Source organism: Elaeis guineensis, chromosome 7 (genome assembly GCF_000442705.2).
Source record: "Elaeis guineensis isolate ETL-2024a chromosome 7, EG11, whole genome shotgun sequence".
In the NCBI taxonomy this organism is placed as follows: domain Eukaryota; kingdom Viridiplantae; phylum Streptophyta; class Magnoliopsida; order Arecales; family Arecaceae; genus Elaeis; species Elaeis guineensis.
Genome location: NC_025999.2, coordinates 90,846,189 through 90,866,332, shown reverse-complemented (window position 1 = coordinate 90,866,332; position 20,144 = coordinate 90,846,189). Strand labels below are relative to the sequence as shown.

The 20,144-nt window shown below is 39.3% G+C and overlaps 2 pseudogenes; one reads left to right on the top strand and one right to left on the bottom strand.

Annotated features, from left to right (window-relative positions):
• Positions 1-489: 489 nt before the first annotated feature.
• LOC140859359 (uncharacterized) lies at positions 490-10,622 on the top strand (annotated as a pseudogene).
• Positions 10,623-12,934: 2,312 nt separating this feature from the next.
• On the bottom strand, positions 12,935-19,378 carry LOC105048459 (uncharacterized; annotated as a pseudogene).
• Positions 19,379-20,144: the final 766 nt, after the last annotated feature.

The window sequence follows — 20,144 nt, the reverse complement described above, 5'->3', positions numbered from 1 at the left end:
AGCCCACCTCCCAGTGCGCCATCTCCCTCCCGCCTCGCCACCCTCTCCTCTGCGCACCGTCTCCCTCTCGGTCTCCACTGTGTCGCCATCTCCCTCCCTCCCCCATCGTTTCCCTCCTCGCCTGTCCTCTCCCTCCTCGCCTCCACCATTTCCCTCTCCCTCCGCTTCCTCTCCGACTCCGACCTCCTCCTCCTCCCCTCCCAAACCCGGTCCCTCGAATCCTCCCTCTTCTCTGCCTCCTTCCCTCCGGTTCCCTCCAATCCCTTGAAACCCTAACCCTAGAGCCCTCTCCTTCATCTTCTTCCTCCTCTTCTGCCCCTCTTCCGCCTCGAGCTGCAGCACCGACTGTTCCCCATTGAAGAAAATGGTCGAAGATTTTGCAGCCAATCTTTGGCCATACTGCAAACAGAAGTCGAACAGCGAGCAGAGATTAGGGCAAAGCCAGGTCCAGTGAGCCCCTTCACCTTGCCCCAGAGAAACTAAGAAAGCATGTTGTTCATAAAACGAAGGTGGCGGCCACCTCTCCTCCCTCCCTTTCCTCCTCCTTCCATACTTTCCTCATATTCTTCCTCGCCGGCCGCCACCGAAACGACTACCTCCTCCTCTTCTCCTCTACCCTTCATGGCGGAGTACCTGATGGATCGTCTGGGCTACTCCAAGGATAAGGCCCTCGTCGCCTCCAAATCCCTCCTCCACATCACCACCCCCGACAAGCCTGACGCCGTCCTCGCCTTCCTCCGCCGCCACGCCGGCCTCTCCCCCCGCCAGCTCCACGCCTTCGTCCGCCGCCGCCCTACTGTCCTCGCCACCAACGTCCCCTCCAATCTCCTCCCCAAGCTCAAGCTCCTCGAGCGCCTCCTACCCTCTCCCGTCCCCCGCCGCCGCCTGCCGCTTCGACCTCCCGTCCCCCGCCGCCGCCTACCGCTTCGGCCTCCCGTCCCCCGCCGCCACAGCGTTTGCAAGGCAGTCACCACTGGTCGACCCCTCCATCCCCTGTCTCCCTCCCTCATTTTCTTTCTCAGTCTCTTACCTGAGAAAGAGTTGAAGGTCGATCCCTTACCTGGCTTGTCTGGTTTCGTAGGGCCGCCGCCGCGCCGCCGTCGGGCCACCACCGCCATCGCCGGTTGCCGTCACTGTCACCATCACTGTTCACGGAAGAGTTGAAGGTGAGAACCATTTTTTTAATTTATATATTTTTTAATTTTTTTTCTTAATAAATTTTAGCCATTAGAAGTAATTATTTATTATTTTAGTAATTAGATATAATGTTAGATATAATTATTTATTTGATATAATTAATTTTAATCATGATTTAAAAATATTTTAAAAATAAAAATATTTTTAATAATAATATATTAATTGTAGCATAACAAATTTATAAGCCTTAGAATTTTCGTTCGAGGATAGCGTGCATAAACCAATATTTTTTTTTATGAAAAAAATATTGGTGCTTTACACACTATTCTCGAATTGTCCTCGTGGACAGTTTGGGCACGTGAATGAATTTAATATTGCAACACATGTGCTTCTATATCGCAGAGTTTTGTCGGTATTTTCGATCATGTTCTCTGGATACATAGCACAATTTTAATACTTGTGTATCTGGAGAACTGCGTCGAAATGCTGTCGAAATTTTTTTTGTATAGAAGACATGTATTGCAATCATACTAGAAATTTTACATACCATCACCTTATAGGTAGGAGATATAAGACGTTAGTCAACTATTATTACATAAAATTGATTGTATAGTTTGCATCATAAATATGTAGGTATGGATCGTGGTTGGATGTTATTGCGTGATAAGTTCTGTCCCGAGTATATTACGGATGTGACGACTTTTATGAATGTGGCGTCCAATCATACTAGAGAAGATGGAAAAGCTCGTTGTCCATGTCGTCGATGTAAGAATTTATTTTGGTGTACCTTATCAGATATTCAGAATCATTTATACGAATACGGTATAGATGTGACTTACAAGAGATGGACTTGTCATGGTGAAGATTTGCCGACTAGCTCGAGCATGTTGTCCAGGAGTCCCATAAATCCGTCGTCAGTCGGTGGATCATGCAGTCGTGAAAGACAAACACTTGGTGAAGAAGATAGAGAAATTTTAGAGGATCTTCATCCGAAATTATTTGAAGTAAATGTGGAAGCGAGAGCAGAACATCAGCATTCCATTCCGAGACAAGAAGCTGAAGAGGACAGTAATATATCTATAAATGATAGATTCGAGCGTCTATTAAGAGATGTACAAAGTGATGTTTATCCTGGTTGTAAGAAGTACTCTCTGTTGTCCGCCGTAATAAAGTTATTACACATGAAGACACTTGGTAAGTGGTCAAACAACTCATTTAATTGGTTGCTCAAATTTTTGAAGGACTTACTGTCAGAGGGAGAGTTACTTCCGTCAAGTCATTATGAAGCCAAAAAATTATTGAAAGGACTCGGTTTGGGAGTCGATGACTTGGGCCTACGCTGTGAAAAGATACATGCATGTCCGAATGATTGTGTTCTGTTTCGGAAGGATAAAAAAGATCTACAAGCATGTCCGATTTGTCATTCAAGCAGATGGAAAGAAAGTCGTGGTAAGGATAAGAAGAAAAAGAAAATATCATACAAGATTTTGCGGTACTTTCCGATTATACCACGATTGCGTCGATTGTTCATGTCGAGGTATACTGCTTGTGACATGCGATGGCATAAGGAGAAAAATAATATCGACGATGATGTCATGAGACATCCATCAGATGGAGATGCGTGGAAATATTTTGATCGTGAACATCCATGGTTTGCAGCTGATTCACGAAATGTCAGGCTAGGGTTGGCAACAGACGAATTTAATCCATATGGTAATCTTAGTACTACTTATAGTATGTGGCCTGTTATGGTATTTCCTTATAATTTACCATCATGAAAGTGCATGAAATCATCTTTTAATCTATTGGCCTTGTTGATCCCGGGTCTCCGTGCCCCTGGAAGAGACATAGACATATTTTTAGAGCCGTTGATCGAAGAGTTACAATATTTGTGAGAAGAAGGATGCGAAACATATGATCATGTTGCAGGAGGCATCTTTCGTATGCATGCAGTACTGCTTTGGATAGTTAACGATTTTTTTGCATATGGCGATATTTCTGGATGGTGTACAAAAGGGTATAAAGCATGTCCAACTTGTAACGATGATATTACATCGGACCGTATTCATGGAAAGATTTGTTTTACCGGCCATCGATGTTTCTTGCCAGATGATCATAGATGGAGGAGAAGTCTTAAGTTCAATGGCAAGCATGAACGACGTGCGCAGCCAAGATTCTGGTCTACGGATAATATTTTAAATCAGTTATCCAACCCACAGGATGTCATATTTGGTAAGGGTCTGGCCAGCCAAGTAGGGGTGCGAACAAGTATCGGAAATTGGAGAAAAAAGAGCAAGTTGTTTGATCTTCCATATTGAAAAATGCTTCTTCTTCGACATAATCTTGACGTCATGCATATTGAAAAGAATATATTTGATAATGTATTTTATACCATTCTCAATATCGAAGGAAGAACGAAGGATACCGTGAAGGCTCGTCTTGACTTAGAGGATATGCGGATTAGAAAGGAATTACATTTGATTCAACTAGGGGATAGGCTGGTGAAGTCATTGGCATGTTATATACTGAATCGAAGAGAGAGAAATCAATTTCTTTCATATTTGAGATCAGTGAGGTTTCCTGATGGATACGCCTCAAACTTGAAATGGTGCATCAAGTCGAAAGATGGGAAGATCGTCGGGATGAAAAGTCATGATTGTCATATACTTCTACAACATGTGCTCCCAGTTGGTTTGCGCAGATTGTTGTCGGATAATGTGTGTGATGCGTTACTTGATCTGAAAACTTATTTTCGGGACTTATGTGCGAAGACATTGAGACGAAGTCAGATCGACATATTGGAGAAGAAGATTATCATTACTCTCTGTAAACTCGAGATGATATTCCCTCCCACCTTCTTTGATATGATGGTGCATCTTTCTGTTCATCTTCCATATGAGGCTAGATTGGGTGGGCCAGTACATACAAGATGGATGTACCCAATTGAAAGGTAATTGCATGATATTGTAATATTTATTATTCATTATTGTATTCTTATTATATGTGATATCACTTGATAATTTATTGAATAGGGAGATGCGTGAATACAAGAGTGCCGTCACTAACAAAGCACGGCCTGAAGGTTCAATAGCAGAGGCACATATTATGAATGAATGTCTGACATTCTGCTCTATGTACCTTCGACGAGTGGAGACCAAATTTACAAGGCCACAACGGAATATCGATGTTGACGAGATTCTGACCGATGGATTGTCCGTGTTCTCCAATGTTGCCCGACCATATGGTAAAAAAGATTTTCTAATGTTGACACCACAAGAAACAGATGACATGCATTGGTATGTGCTAAATAATTACGAGGAGGTAGGAGCGTACATGATGTGAGTATATATATTTAATTTTTATTTGTTGATATATCAATGAATGTACGTCGTCATGCATATTAAAATATACATGGTATTACTGTATCACTTCAGAGAACACGAAAGTGAGCTCAGAAGAAGTAATCCTACATTAGCAGTGGCACGACATAGGAATCAATTCGCATCATGGTTTGACGAACGGATAAGTTATGTTCATGTTCATCCATGATTAAAAGTTTATTTATATAGTATTTATTTTATCAAATTTAACCTGCTTATTGTTCTTTTAATTGTAGATAGCTCAGCTACGTATAGACAATCCTAACTGTATCAGTAATGACTTAGCTGCACTTGTACGAAAACCTGACAGACGTGTATCAGTATATTCAGCATGCATAGTCAATGGTGTGCGATTCTTAACGAAAAATCACGATCGCGATCGAACCACACAGAATTGTGGAATAAGCATGGAGGGTGAGCACAAGGGTGAAATAATAGATTTTTTTGGTGTTCTGCATGAGGTTATAGAGTTGAGATATAGTGGTCTTCGACGGATTGTGTTATTCAAGTATCGATGGTATGACTTAGGACGACATAGGCCAATTGTTATAGATCCTCAACTCGTCAGTGTCTACACTGGTCATGTATGGTATGAAAGTGATCCTTATATTTTTGCAAAGCAAGCAAGACTAGTGTGGTATATTGATGATAACAAAATGAAAGAGCCTTGGCGAGTTGCAATAAGGGCTCAGCATAGGTATTTGTTTGATCCCGCACTTTTCATATGCCCGAACGATGAAGATCTTGAGAATGAAGTCCGTGCAATTATTGAAAACGAAGCATATCAAATGCAAGCACCAGATAACTTATTAGTGCCAGATGATACGATTGACATAGGACAATTACAAAGAAACGACTATGAACCTGAGGATGTTTCTATTGTTGGATCATCGATAAGGGCACGGGCACGAGCACGATCCAATAATGACTTCATTAACGACGATGATGATAGCACTTCAGGGTCGAAGTCTTCTATGACTCCCGTCGAAGATGACTATATGGACACGAGTTCAGAATCTGAGAACAATAATTAATATGAATAAGTAATTCAATTTATTTTTTTTGTTATATCATGTAATACTTGAGTTTTTTTGATTACGTGCTAATTTAAATTATTTTAATCATTGCAGCATCATGACTGGTCCTGGACGTAGACGTTCACGGGGTAGGCAGCAGGCTCCGCTTGATGATACACATCCTCACTTTAGCATTTTGCATGATGAGTCAGAGGATTTAGATGAGACTTAGTTGCCCGAGTCCACAGAGCAGACTAGTGCTCAGCCAGAGCTTGTCCAGTCGGAGGTCATGGTACCGCAGCATCATCCCCTTACAGGTACATCTCTATCAATTTATAAACCATATATATTTTTTTGTTATATGCATTTAGTGATACATGATATATGTTCATTTCATCAATTTTTACATGTAGGAACACAGCATCGACATGCAGTGCGTGGTCCTAGTAGGGGTCTTGTTTTGGAAAAATATATGCATACACACAATGAAAAATCGAAGGTACAGATATTTCGAGATCATCCGGTTGGCACAGAGGCTAGTATCATCGCAAATGAGATCAGTTTGTATATGTGGAATCATTTTCCGTGGGCTGCTGAAAGTTTCAAGCTTGTAGCTCCTCGATACCGTGATGGTCTAGTCTCTCACATCAAGGTAAGAATTAAATTTGGATGTCTTGCATATCATTACATGATCTATATTATTTTTGGTTATATAAATAAATTTTTTATTATATGAATAATTTCATGTATTTGCTTTTTGGTATGATGACTGTGTAGGATAATATTAACTTCGAGGATTGCACCGACGAAGAAGTGACAGTATGTATTCTTAAAATGGCTGCAAATAGATACAGAGATCGACAATGTAGGCTTCATAAATACTGCAATGAGCTGCAGGCGAAGGGGATTGATCCTGTGACCCAGCCATACAGAAATTGGGCTGGGTCTAGTGACGATTGGCGGTGGTTATGTGAGCATTTTGGAAGTGAGGCATTTCAGGTATGTCTAGTGTTTCAAGTAATTTTAATTTTGTTATGTCCTTTATTGGTTATAATTGTATGTATTTTGTAGCGACGATCGGAAGCGAATAAGGTGAATAGGAGTAAGATTGATTCTATTCACACGCAAGGAAGTGCCTCTTTTGCACAGGGAATGAAGAGGATGGTACGTAACTACATTTGCAATCATACTTTGTAACTTCTTATTAAATATTTATATTATTTTGATATTTTTTTTTCTTTTTTTTTTTATTTGAATAGGGACTATCCGAAGTCGACGCCTATGCTAAATTCTATCAAAACAAGAGTAGCGAGTTCGTGACCGAGGAGGCGAGGCAGCGTCATGTAAGTATCATTACTCTACATTTTGAATACTTTTAAAGAGTTTGAAAAAAATTTATGATTTTATTTGGTTTATTGTGAAGGAAAAAATGTTAGAATTGAGAGACCAGGCGACGAGGGAGGTGGGATCTGACGGTGATACTGGATCGCAGCAGGTTTGTATGATGATAAATGATACGATTTTGGATGCCGTCCTCGGGCGGCAGCTAGGATCTGGTCATAGCATGCGGTCCAAAAAATCATGCAGTTCGTCATCCGACCGGTCTGATGATGCATCGGTGCCAGAGGCAGTTAGGACATCCATGAGCATGATGCAAGATCAGATTAGTTACTGGATGAATCGTAGTCAGACGCTCGAGAGGATAGTAGCTGCGGTGGCGGGACGGCTCGGTATTGATGCTTCTGAGTTAGCACCTCTACAGTCACATGATGCCGTCTCTGCACCACCATCGCGACACATATCGGGTCAGGGATCGACGCCTGGTCGGAGAAGGGAACGAGGTCAATGAGTCAGATCATACCTAGTTTGTAGTTATTTTAAATTTAAAATGGTGTATGGACTTATATTTTTGTATATGACAAAGATGGTTATGAAACTTTTTGATACTTGAAATTGGTCTTTTGACTTAGAATATTTTTATTGTGTTAATATACTATTTATTTAAAATATGTTTGATCAGAAAATTTGTATTTGAGCAGATTATTTTTGAAAAAAAATTAAAATTTTATTTTTTATCCAAAATTTATTTTAGCGATGAAATATTAATTTCGTCGTAAAAAAATTTGTGAACCCAAAAAAGTAAAATTTTTATTATACATTGCGACGAAATTTTTTATTTCGTTGCTATTTTTGCGATGAAAAAATAGTTTCGTCGCTAAAAATTTTAACTTTTTGCTATGAAATTTTTATTTCATCGCAATTATGGCGATGAATTTTTTTATTTCGTCGCCCTTATAGCAACGAAATTTTTATTTCGTCGTCATTATAGCGACGAATTTTTTTTTTCATCGCAATTATAGCAACGAACATTTTTTTCGTCGCAATTATTGCGACGAAATTTTTGCGACAAATTTTGTTTGCGACGAAATCCGTCGCTAAGTTTTACAACGAATTTCGTTTTCATCGCAAAAAATAAGAGAATATTTTTTTTTAATCACAATATTTAGCGACGAAATTATTTTTCGTTGTAATTTTAGCGACGAAAATTTAAGCTCTTGCGATAAAATATTTTCGTCGCTAATACAGCACATACTTCGTCGTCTAGGTTTACTATTTTTTGCGACGAAATAAAATCGTTTCGTCGCTAAGGTCTTTTGCTACGAGGCTTTCTCTATAAATTTTTAGCAACGATATATTTCGTCGCAAATACTTTTACCGACGAAAATATGATTTTTAGCGATGAAAAAATTTCATCGCAAAAAGTCAAATTTCTTATAGTGATAGTCCAAATCTAAAATTATTTGAGAAATGACATATAATTATCATCATAATTACTATTTATTATTACTATAAGACATGATTATTACAAAAACAACAATGTTATTTTCTCAAACCACTGTGTTTTTCCAACGTTTAAATATTTGAAGTTCAAAACTTTACATTATTTTTGTGAGCAATATAGATATTAAACAAGGTTATTTCCATTATAAAATAATTATTGTAATTGAACAATAACCAGAGAATGATTGTATTTGAATTTTTGTCATGAACGTATAATGCAATGACTCCCCTCCAAAGCTATTATAACAGCAATTATGACATCAATCGGTCATTATTTTGTTGGAAATAAAAAAAAAAAATCTGTTGGCTTGTTGAGGCCAATCCATTAGCTTTGGGGCATCTGCTTCCCCTAAACTCGGTTGGATAATTAGTTCATGTCCAAATTGAATAAAACGCCTTAATACCATTTATAGCTAGCTTCACTGCTAAATGGGAATATGTAATAGTGACACTGCTTACCAGCTCAACTTTACATATCTTCTAGATATGTTTTTTTTAGCAATTGTTGTAGATTGACTCCACATTTTGTTCTGCTTTACAACACTAACTTTCCGTAAATGAGAAAATGCAGTAGTGGAATTGGTCGGTTGTCACCGACCGACCATAGCATATGTTCTCGATAAGTTTTCTTGGCTATTAATGCGGATTGACGCCACATTTTGTTTTGTCCGGGAAAATTAAACTTCCAATTGCAAAAATAGATTGAGCATAAAGTTCTCTCTCTAAGTTGAACTACAACCACAAATGGAACTGCTTTCTCCCCGATTTCCTTATCCCCTGCCTCCCTTCCCGGCGACTTCTTTCTTATTTCCTTGAATTATTTCTTCGTCTTGTAGTTCTCATTGTTGCAGTAATTCAACTTGTTTGACCTTGGCTTCGCTCGCCACCGAAAATATTCAATTGTCAACTTTTAATATTTTGGGGGGTCGGATTTAGATAAGAACTGACCATTTGTTGGGTGTGGCCCCAATTTCCATGGAAGTATGGTGCAAATTGGCCTTGTTAATGACTTTGTATTAGTTAATAGAGTTCTTTCTTGATAATTGAAAGACTTGATATTGATTATATATAATTCCACTACTAAAGGCAAACATCTAATAGCGACAGAAGCGACTTTGCTTAAAAGAATATTTTTAATATTGAAAATTCTCAAAATGGTGTAATTTATGTTTGACTTGAGAAAATTTAACTAAAATATACAAAATTATAATGTATAAAAGCTATTTATATCCGCCTTTCATGCAACATGGCTCTTACTGACTTCATAGAGACATGTTTAGCATCAACTTGCACTAAGACTGTAAATAGATCGAGTTGATCCGTGATCCACCCCGATCCAACCCGGTTAGACTCGACCCGAATCCATTTAAAAGATCTATGGAACCGGATCGGATTCAAAAATTAGATCCGTTTCTTTTTTCGGATCAGATTTAGATTTTTTGAATTTAGACCCGACCTGATCCATGAAAATTTTTGGGTTAATTTGAATCTCAAGATACATGACCCGATCCGATTCGATCCGGATCCAAACATAGGATCCGAACCCAGTTAGAGTAACTCACCCAAATAAGAGTTTGGGCTTGAACCAAAATTTTTCAAACCCTTCGATCTTCTAGGAGCATATGCTCGACCTATACCACTAAATCAGAACACAAAGTTTGAAGGTCTTTCTCATTTATTCCAAATGGGAGCATCTGAGGGACATCACTATCGACAACCTTATCAAAGTTGGATATCTCGATTGGACCAATTTGATCTTAAGGTTTGTCGTTATTATCTCCTACAATCTCTATATTTTGATGCCATATATTTTGATTTCTTCTTTATTTGGTTTTGAATCATGATTTTTTTTAGCGCTAAAATGCTAAAAAGCAACAATAATAATAATAATAAGTTTTAATTTTCGAGTGATCTGATAAGTTTAGTGCTAAAGAACTGAAATCGAAAAAAATATTAATCACAAGAAGTTAGAATGATAATACATTCATGTCATATTGGAAAAGGCTCCCATCAAGCCCATCTATTTGTAGATCATGAATACTCTCATGATTAATAATAATCAGGGGACAACAATATGTTACCTCCTATTCCCATCAAAAAAAAAATTTCATATAATTTTTGGATATTAAATACAAACATTTAAGCTCCTCCAGTCAGCAACTAATGACTGTCATTTATATGATTCAGGTGCGCAGGAGACTGCTACGATGCCGTCGCAATTATAAGGTTGAGAAAAGGAGAAAGTTGATAGAGCAAGGCTACCGCTTGTGGGAGATTATGGGAGACTAATAGTGCAGTCTTGTAGACCACCTCAGTGCCAACAGAACATTCAAACTCTCAAATCCCATGTACTACGATGCTTGAAATTTTTTCTTTCCTTCCCTACTTTTTTTTTTTTTTTTTTGTGGATTCCCTCTTCCCATTCCATCAATATATAATCTGCTCCTTCAGCAATATAAGAAAAGATGTCTTTCTTAGTTGTCATCTAGCATTAGTATTCACTGATGGTAGGTTTCAAATAAATTAAAACCGTGATCCGACCCGATTTGAACCGGATCCGATCCGAACTCGCATTTCATGGATTGGGGTCGAGTTATATATGGACCCAATCTGACCCGAATGATCCAATGAGTCAATAAATTCAGCTATGGATCTAATCCGATCTAATTTTTTATCGAGATGGGTATGGGTTCAATATCAAAATTTGATCAAGAAATTGGATCGGATCGAGATCACTCAAGATCCGATCCGATCTGACCCATTGGCAGGCCTAATTTGCACTGATGCTAATTAACCTTCCAGATGCTCAAATGGTTGGTAAAACCATCATTTAGATGCATTCGATCAAGATTATCCTTCATAGAATGCATCAAGTATAATATAACAACTAGCACTGATGTGGGGACGTCGCCATCGCCGTCACCTTATTTGTCAAGCTTGGTCTAGTCAACATTGAATCAAGTTGAAGCAGCCCTAGTATCTTACAATTATTGGATTAAAAGAATGTATGATAGGATCATTAACTTGCTGAAAAAATGAAGAATTTGTCTCGTGTTCAGCGGACTGTGGTACCGGCTAAGGGAAGGCAAACTTCAAGTTGGAAAGCTAAGAAAGAGCACCTCCAAATGGAGTGCAGACTTCAAAGCAACGTTTACGAGGAATCCGTCTCGTGGATGCATGGTAGGAGCATAAAAAAAAGGAAGGTAGTAGGCGTTGATGCTACTGTTGAAGTAATGACCAGCAGAAGTTGCAGTCTTGGAACGGCAGAGGAATAGGGGACATTGCTTCCACGCTTGGCCAAAATGTAGCTTGTGGAGCCTTTGTTAGTTGGCAAGCGGAATGCAATTTTACTTGGAGAAAACGATGAATTAGCATTCCTTTGGGGAGGAAAGAATGTGGTTTGGGTTGTATATATCTTACGTGTGAAAGAATGGTGAATCATTTTTCGCAATGTCAACCATTGAATTGCACTCTACACAGGTTTCAAAGTTTGATGAACCTCTTTCTTTCATCCACCGCATAGATTATAAACTTGACATCGAACTTTGAAAGCTGTGTGAAGCATGATCCAATGGTTAATATTATGAAAGAAAATCCATTATTCTCTAGCGCAAAAAATACAACCGGAATCCCTAATCTCTCTTTAAGTGTATAATTCAGTGGAATAATGAGTTATTAAATATTATAGTATGGCATGTGCAAATGCACATGATATGGAGCCGTCAAACTGCAAAATTTTATGGATGGGGGAGCACTCGGGAGTCTAGGTTATATAAAGAACAGAATCTTGATGAATGATGATGCTTTGGGATGATTCAGAAATGTCACTGAGAGACAAAAAAAAAAAAAAAAAAGGGAGTACCGAACAATTGAGCGTCTTCCCCTCTGCTCCTGTTGAACTGCTAGTATTAGAAAAGATTTGAACTGCTGAGTGACTCTTTTGAGCGAAATTTATGACTACCATGTGATTTCAGAACACTGCCAATGGAATTTACTGAGATCAGTAACAAAGTTCTGATGGATGGGTCATGTTGAGGCCTACCTAGTCAGACTTGTCATGGGCCGCAAAGTTTGGGCTGTCACATGTGTGCATGCATGTGCACATGCCCGCACGCATGCCCGCGTCTCTGTGCGTGTGTGTGTGTTGTGTGTGTGTGTGTGTGTGAGAGAGAGAGAGAGAGAGGGAGGGAGAAGCACATAACCAGTGGAACCATCAGCAGATCCCTGCTTACCAAGAGAAGCACATACTGCCTACGCTAGTTATCGACTTTGAAGAAACAATTCCTGACCAACCTGAATGTTCCAATCACATGTTCAAACAATTGTCCAAATTTTAGTGGAAGGAAATACCATGAAATTTTAGAGGCATGTCCTCAAGAAATTTTAGACCATGTGCCGACTTCTGTACATACAAAGAATTTGTTTTCTTGACATCGCAAAATCATAATAGCCCAGCTCTCACTGATTTGCAAATTTATTTTGAATGGTGATTTCATTCTTATCTAATAAGTTTTAGGATGATAAATTCAAAGACAATACAAGAGAAAAGCCTCTATAAAATTAGCAAAGAACTAAGAGTCTAATTCTTGGAAGGATTAAGCATTGTCATACTCATAAGTGATTCCTGATGAGCTTTGCAATGCAAAATGGCCAAAATGACACAGCAGCTGTGGAGACATTTAAGCGTACTTTTGGTTTCAAAGCCTGAGATCAGGTTAGTTATTTAACAAATTACACCTTTAACAGTGATATTATCAGGCTCCATATTTAGGTGCCTTCCAGAGCTTAAATGCCACCTCGCGCAGGAATCTGTCTGCAAGTATAGCAAGATTTCCACCATGCTGCAGGATAGAAAGAAACATGTTACAATGTCTTATAATGGTGATTAATTGTTCAGGAAGCCAAGACAGAATTATGGCTTCCTGAAGCACCAGTCTAACTTTACATGCAACTAGTTACAAACAAGCATCAGTGACCATCTTTCAGTCAAAAGCTCTAGAATATTTCCGGCAAGAGATGTGGTTCGAATTGAACACTTTGCATCTTCACTACAAGACCAAAAACTTCATAGCATAATCTTTATGTAGCAGTACGTAATATTATTTTAAGAGTGCATTGCCTTGATAATGAAGTAAACAATTTCCTAGAAAGGGAATTTCAAAGAGTACTTGAGCAAAAGAATACAGTGGGGCAAGCTTGGGGAAGCAGCACATCAAAACCAAAGCATTGAAATATATTTGTTATATGTAACAAACCTTTTTTTTCTTTTCCTGGGGCCTATATTACAAGAAACAGAAGATGATTCAACTAACATATACCTTCTGCAAAAGATCATCATAATGAAGAGAGTCCTTCAAATCAAGTTAGCAAACAGATTATTAATTGTACTATTAGCTATAGGGGCGAATAACAAGGATGCCACATTTGCCATTTAAGCAAAATGTTATCTCCACATAGTTGATCCCATGCTTGTGCCTTGTGGATTAAGACTCAAACAACACACTATCTGTATGCAACATGGATAGATCCACTAAGGTGGGTCCCCAGCTTACATATCTATTTCAGAATAGAAGTGTTCTCACTGACTACACTGCACTTAAGAAATCTCACCCACCTTCTCACATAAGCATGGACATGAGCAAGTATTTAAGAATTGAAACTAGCTAGAAGTGTGCACAAATTTGTCTAGTAGTCTGAATATTTCTATGTGCATAAGGAAACTATACATCAGTAAGGACATAGAAAGGTTCATTATGTCAGCTTTCTTTTCTAACATTATTTTCTTGCATGACCAATATGCTGTAGTTTCTGATATCCACATTCAAAACCTCAAATATGCTGTACTTTTCCTCATAACTGAAAAAACAAAAGTCACATAAACATGTAGAGAACCAAGTGTACCACAGCCTACCACATTATGTCTTGCTGAATGTAAGACCTATCATCATGTTTTTCTAAAGTGATTATTCTTATTGAAGCTATAAGAAGAGAAGCAAACAAAAGTTTTCAGCTCAAATAATATAGAATGCACTAATGCTAAGAGAACTACAAAGAATACATACCTCCCTAAATTCATTAAAGGAGAATTCCCTAACCATATCCCTGCGGGTTACTCCCTCTAGCCACTGAGCAATTAGCATTGGATGGTGATGCCTGCAGAGCACACTTTCATTGGTCAGCCACATATCATCCAACCATACCCCAACTGTGACTGTATTACCTTACCTGATGCCATTTAATGTATTTCCTCCTTTCATAGTGTAACTTTGACGAGGTTGGAGACGAGATAGATCAGAATTTGTTTCTGTTCCAGAGTTCAAAATAAATGAATACTGATCCTCAGTAGCAGAAACAGTGCCATAGCTCAATATGATTGAGAAATGAAGACAAGAACTGATATCTAATCTGGGTTCTGTTGCTTGCATAATTCCACCTATGAGATTGCTAAGCCAATCAACACCAGTGTCACTGACCATCTTTTCTTTTGGATCTTTCACTGGTTTTGATGCGCAAAATCACCAGATCAAACTCACTTTTTTCTAGAACTCTCCTTTCCGAAAAGCCTAGTAGCTTTAGTAATTCAGATGCTATAGCACATTCTCCACGAACTTCCTGAAGGTGCTTATTAGAGGGATCACTTTGTGCAATCAACTCGTCAATTTCTAGAACACTGAAACCAAGATCTCTAGCAAAAGATGTGACGTTTGGACAAATGGTAATTAGAGCAGCTCTCAAACCCACAAACCTGAAGTTAATTTATAAAGAGTATAAGTTTAATCAACAAAAGTAATATTAATAATATAGATTTCATCAATTCAGCGAAACAAGAAAACATTATTGCACCTCTGTGATATTGTTGGTATGGGGGATTCCTTTAGATTCCCACCAGCATCTGCTTCATGATGTTGTCCATTCTAAAAGACCAGGAGTACATGTGACAAAGCATATGTCAAGTGTTATGTCATTTAGTTACTCTTACACAAAATATACTGCAACTTTACAGGGAAACTGATCTCACCCTTGCTCTATAGAAATCATATGCATCCAATAATTGTGCTAATTCTCTAACCATTCTGTCATTTTCAGATTCTGAAATTTAAACCCAAGAAAATCTCAAAGAAAGAAAAGGAAAAAAGATAAAAATAGGAAAAAAAGGGAGTCAAAACACTTCATCCTGCAATTCAGTTAAAAGAAAATTGCTTTCTAATCAACCATTGAGATTTAAACAACAGATTCCTGATGAGGAAAAATAGATAGTAGGCTCCTTACCCACTACTTTAAATGAAACAGACTAAAAGCCTTTTAGGAAAACAAACTGAATCGGTAAAATGCTCAAATGAACAATCATTCAACTATATACTTGAGAGATCTAGTCTTGGTTATTTATACTGCATTTTAAATAGAAATCCAGTGTTATAACTTAGCGTAGCACCTACAATAAATACTGTTTCCTGCAAGGTTGTTTGGGAAGGTTATTTCATCTCGGCAATTAGCTGCTTTAGTAAATTTGCTCATTGCTTGTACCTCTAAGAGAAAGTTGCAATAACTTTTCCCCAAAAAATAAGGCATGGAATTTCAAATTAGTTCTCTAGAAAGATGGTATAAAGAACACAAATATTTAGTCTTAAATCTCACAAGGTTGGTCACAGTATGCAATGGAGCTGCCTCCTATATTACAACATGATAATGAGATATGACAAACTGTTCTTCATTCAAGTAGCTGCAGCCTGCATGGCAGAACCTGCTATACTTCACAAAATGAGATGGAGCCCAAACAATAAAAACATTGAAATGCAACATAACAAGACATAATGAAGAAGTAAAACAGGATTTAAGAATAAGAGCACAATTATCGTCACATCCTAACTTATTCGACTTCTATTAATAACCATCCGTTAATAACTATCAGTTCAATATGGTAATAGTACTTCTAGGCCATCAACCCCGCTGGTGCTGGTCCCAAGCCTAGATGATAAGGTGGAGGGTCGATGTTACATTGATAGCCAATCAACAAAGGGATGTCAAAATATGACATGGGTCCAAATTCAGTATTTGTGAATGTTAGAAAATCCCCTGTTATAACATCAAAGGAATCTTTTGGAAGGAATGCCAGCAAACAAGGATCACAAAAAGTTGGGTATGGAACAGTGGTGATACAGCAAAGATTAATAATGAGCTGTAGCTAGCAGTTGACATCAAGAAGAGCTTCACCCTTATCAAGTTGGAACTTCTAATGAAGGTTGGTAGGTTTAAGGGCAGTCTAATCAAGCAATCACAAGAAAAAAAATCATCGAAAAACTTCTGATAAAATGCTAGATATCTGCTTTTGTCATATGCAATCTTAAGCCAAGAGAATAGAAAAGACAGCCAAGGCTCTTCATTTCAAATTAGTTATGAAGGCATTGGTTAAGTGATTGAATATGCATCACACCATAGTAATGAACATGCTGTCAAACAAAAGCAGAAACAGCAGCTTGCGAAAATAGAGGAGTCAAACATGTCATGAGAGTATTTAGTGCAGATAAATCTGTCTGCCACCACCATACTACTGACTTCCCCAATGCAAGCACAAAGAGATTCTTGACATCACAAAATGCACAGAAATATGTATTTAGAAAGCATGTAGATGGCTGCACATCCACCTCATAAATTCTTCGCATCCAACTAATAAAATGGTCATCCCGAACAACAATCATGGTGGTTATCTTGGCAATTTCTTTTTTTTTTAAAAGCCTCCTCATAATCAATGACTTGATCCTGTGTAACCAAACATAACAACAGTCAAAGGGTATAAAGCAATTTAAGGTAAAAATAGCCCATAATTTACATAATGAAATGCCCCTTCTTACTTTCCTCTTCAAATAGAAACCAGATAGTAGCCATTCTTCCAAAAAGCAAGAAGGATGATTTCCACTTGCGAGAAGACAAGCTAGAGGTCATCATTCTTTGTAGATTTCAGGTCTGCATTAAGTGTGGAAAGATGGGTTTGGGTTTTGACAAGATAGGTCTGCCGAGGGCATGCCTACTGGGTGTCACACCAAGGAAAAATTAAATGGAAAAAAGATAGGTTTGGGCTTTGGCAAACCTCTCATCTTTCATTTCTTCAATAGCCTCAGTCTGTGAGAGATCACCTTTAATTTATTGTCTACCATGGCATGCTCATTGAGTGGATATCAGTTCACTGAAAGTAAATTGGTACGTTAAAGCTCAGATCTTTACCAACAGATTCATATTTTCCAAGTGTGTAGCCAGCATGCAATTATCAAGTTCTTAGAAAGTTTCTCCATGTAAAGAACAATCAAGATATCTTCCTAACTTCTACAGATTGATGTTAATGGGGCATGACTTTAACACACTATTTATGGCAACCAACATTCACAATATCTCTTGCCAAGAGTAAAATCTCTTCCACTCATGCCCCAAATCTAAAGGGCGGCTATTATTACTTTTTAAATCTTCCAAAGTAACAGTAATCAGATCTCCAAAGAAATCAGACTCCTCCATAGAGGTTCCTAATTAGAAATCCAAATTTTAAATGCTGTCCTACACTTCTATTTATGAGTATTTTGGCACCATTTTCATTTTTTGGTAAGCGGTACCTTCTTCACAAGATTAAAGAAGAAACTTCAGTTTGCTAATTGAATCATTCAGATAAACACATGGTGTTTCATTTTTCTGGACCCGATATAAAGCATGATCCTTGTTGCCTTTCTGTAAAGCAAATAATCTCTCAACAAAACCCAATTACAAGGTGCATGCCCATCGCCCCGCCACAGCCCATCCCCGCTTGCACCCCCAATTTTTTTTTTTTTTTATAAAAAAAACCAGGAGACCAATGAAGCATCCACTGCTAGCAATCCTTTTCCAATTACAACGAAACGGCAAAAAGGAGGAAAAAAAACCGAAAATTTGAAGCATATCGACCATCCGTAACTAAAGATACGACCTTTATGCCAGAAAACAAACTACCGTCAGTCAGAAAGACAATAAAGCACAACAACAGAAAGGCATGAGAAAGATACCGCTGGGAGGGGGTGTTCGGAGGGAAAGAAAACCACAGGAGGCACGAGAGGCGAAGGAGTAGAGAACGACGTGCGAGGGCGAAAGCAGAGAAGCGTGGCCGTCGCCATATATCACCAGCGCCCGGCTCGGCTTGTCAGCCATCTCTTTCTCTCTGGATTCGAGGCCTTCTTTGGATGTACCCAGAGCCCTGTGATAAAGAATCGAGTCAGGAGATCATCCAAACAGACCAGAAAACATCGGCATTCGTAATGCCAGAGAAAACAGAAACAAACGCAATCTCGATTAAGAATTTTAAGATAGATAGCCTAAGAGACGAGACAAGATCCAATTACCTCGCAGGGATCAGCTAGCCATTGGAGAGATCGAGTGAAGATGTTGTTGATGGTGATGGTGGCTAGCGGTGGCGGAGGTTAAAGGTGATGGTGACGAGTGGATTCCAAGTCCATGTCGCCTTACATAAAGTCGGCGAACGATAAAAACAATTCCATGGTGGATCCTGATCGTGTAGCGGGCCCTCCATATTGCGCCACGTCATCCAAGTCAGAATCGGAGGAACAAACCGGAACTAACGGGGAGAGAGAAGAAACCGCCACGCCTTTGGAGCCGAGCGCATCAGGTCCGCCACCGCTGCTGTGGCGGCGCCTGCAGAGACAGTGGATCACGGCCCACTAGAAGAAAGCATGAGAGACAGATCCTCTCAACGCCACGAGATCAAGTGCGAAGGAGAGGAGGCATCAAGGAGGAGGACGTACGAGGGCGAGGGCGGGGGCGGGTGGCAGAAGGAGCCATGGGAGATGCGCACACGCGGGGGAGGAGGTTGGTCGCCTGATGGGTGGCCAGTAAAGTGGAGTTGGGACTGAGTCAGCGGCGGAAGTTTGGCCGGAGGCGGCCGATGGTATACAGGAGTAGGAGGGGGGAGAGAGAGGAAGGGTGTTTCTCTCGCTCGGAGGAAGATGCGGTCGCTAGAGCCCGGAGGTTCCCTCGGACCCTTTCTCAATTCTCCTTTAAGATTACAACAAAAAGGATGGTTGTAACTTTCGCACGGAAAAATGATTTACTTCTGTCATGACGTGAACCGTTAGATAGCGTTTTGCGTAGTTTCTAAAGCAGCACCACAAACCTCTTCATCGGCGTGTCACAAAAATAATAGCTTACTTTAAAAAGTGTACAGAACATTCGCTTCGCAAAAGACAATAGATCATTCTTTTATTGCATTATTAATTTTTATTATTTTTATTACGGTCAATTCCCTCGCCGTCCAATCGCTAGGGTCGTGCATCTGCAAGAAAAATCTTCACTGACCGAAGAAGCCTCCATCGAGAACCCTCCAACGGTTAAGTCAGAGAGGAGACTAGGCAACAGTAGAAAGAAACGAGGGCTCAGCTTGAGAAAGCTTAAGAGAGCTTTTTTCAGAGCTTGCCAAAACTTATCAAAATCGTTGTCTTACCCCGTTTTATAGTAGAATGCAATATGATCCCGTCATTAATGGTGCAGACAACTGAAAAGTTGTCAAATCACCGAGGGCTGTCAAATCGACGTGGGTTGTCATGTCCTTGATAGGATTACATCCCATGGCAGTCGTACAGCATGTTCTTGGCAGGACGACAGTCCATAGTGATTGTACGGTGTTTGGGCGGGCTGGCCGACTATATATCGGTATTCGGCTGCCGGGACGTCGGGTGACGACTCAAAAACACCGTCGGCTGATCTGATGCCTTATGGAAGTCGGACGTCGGCTGCCACCCCC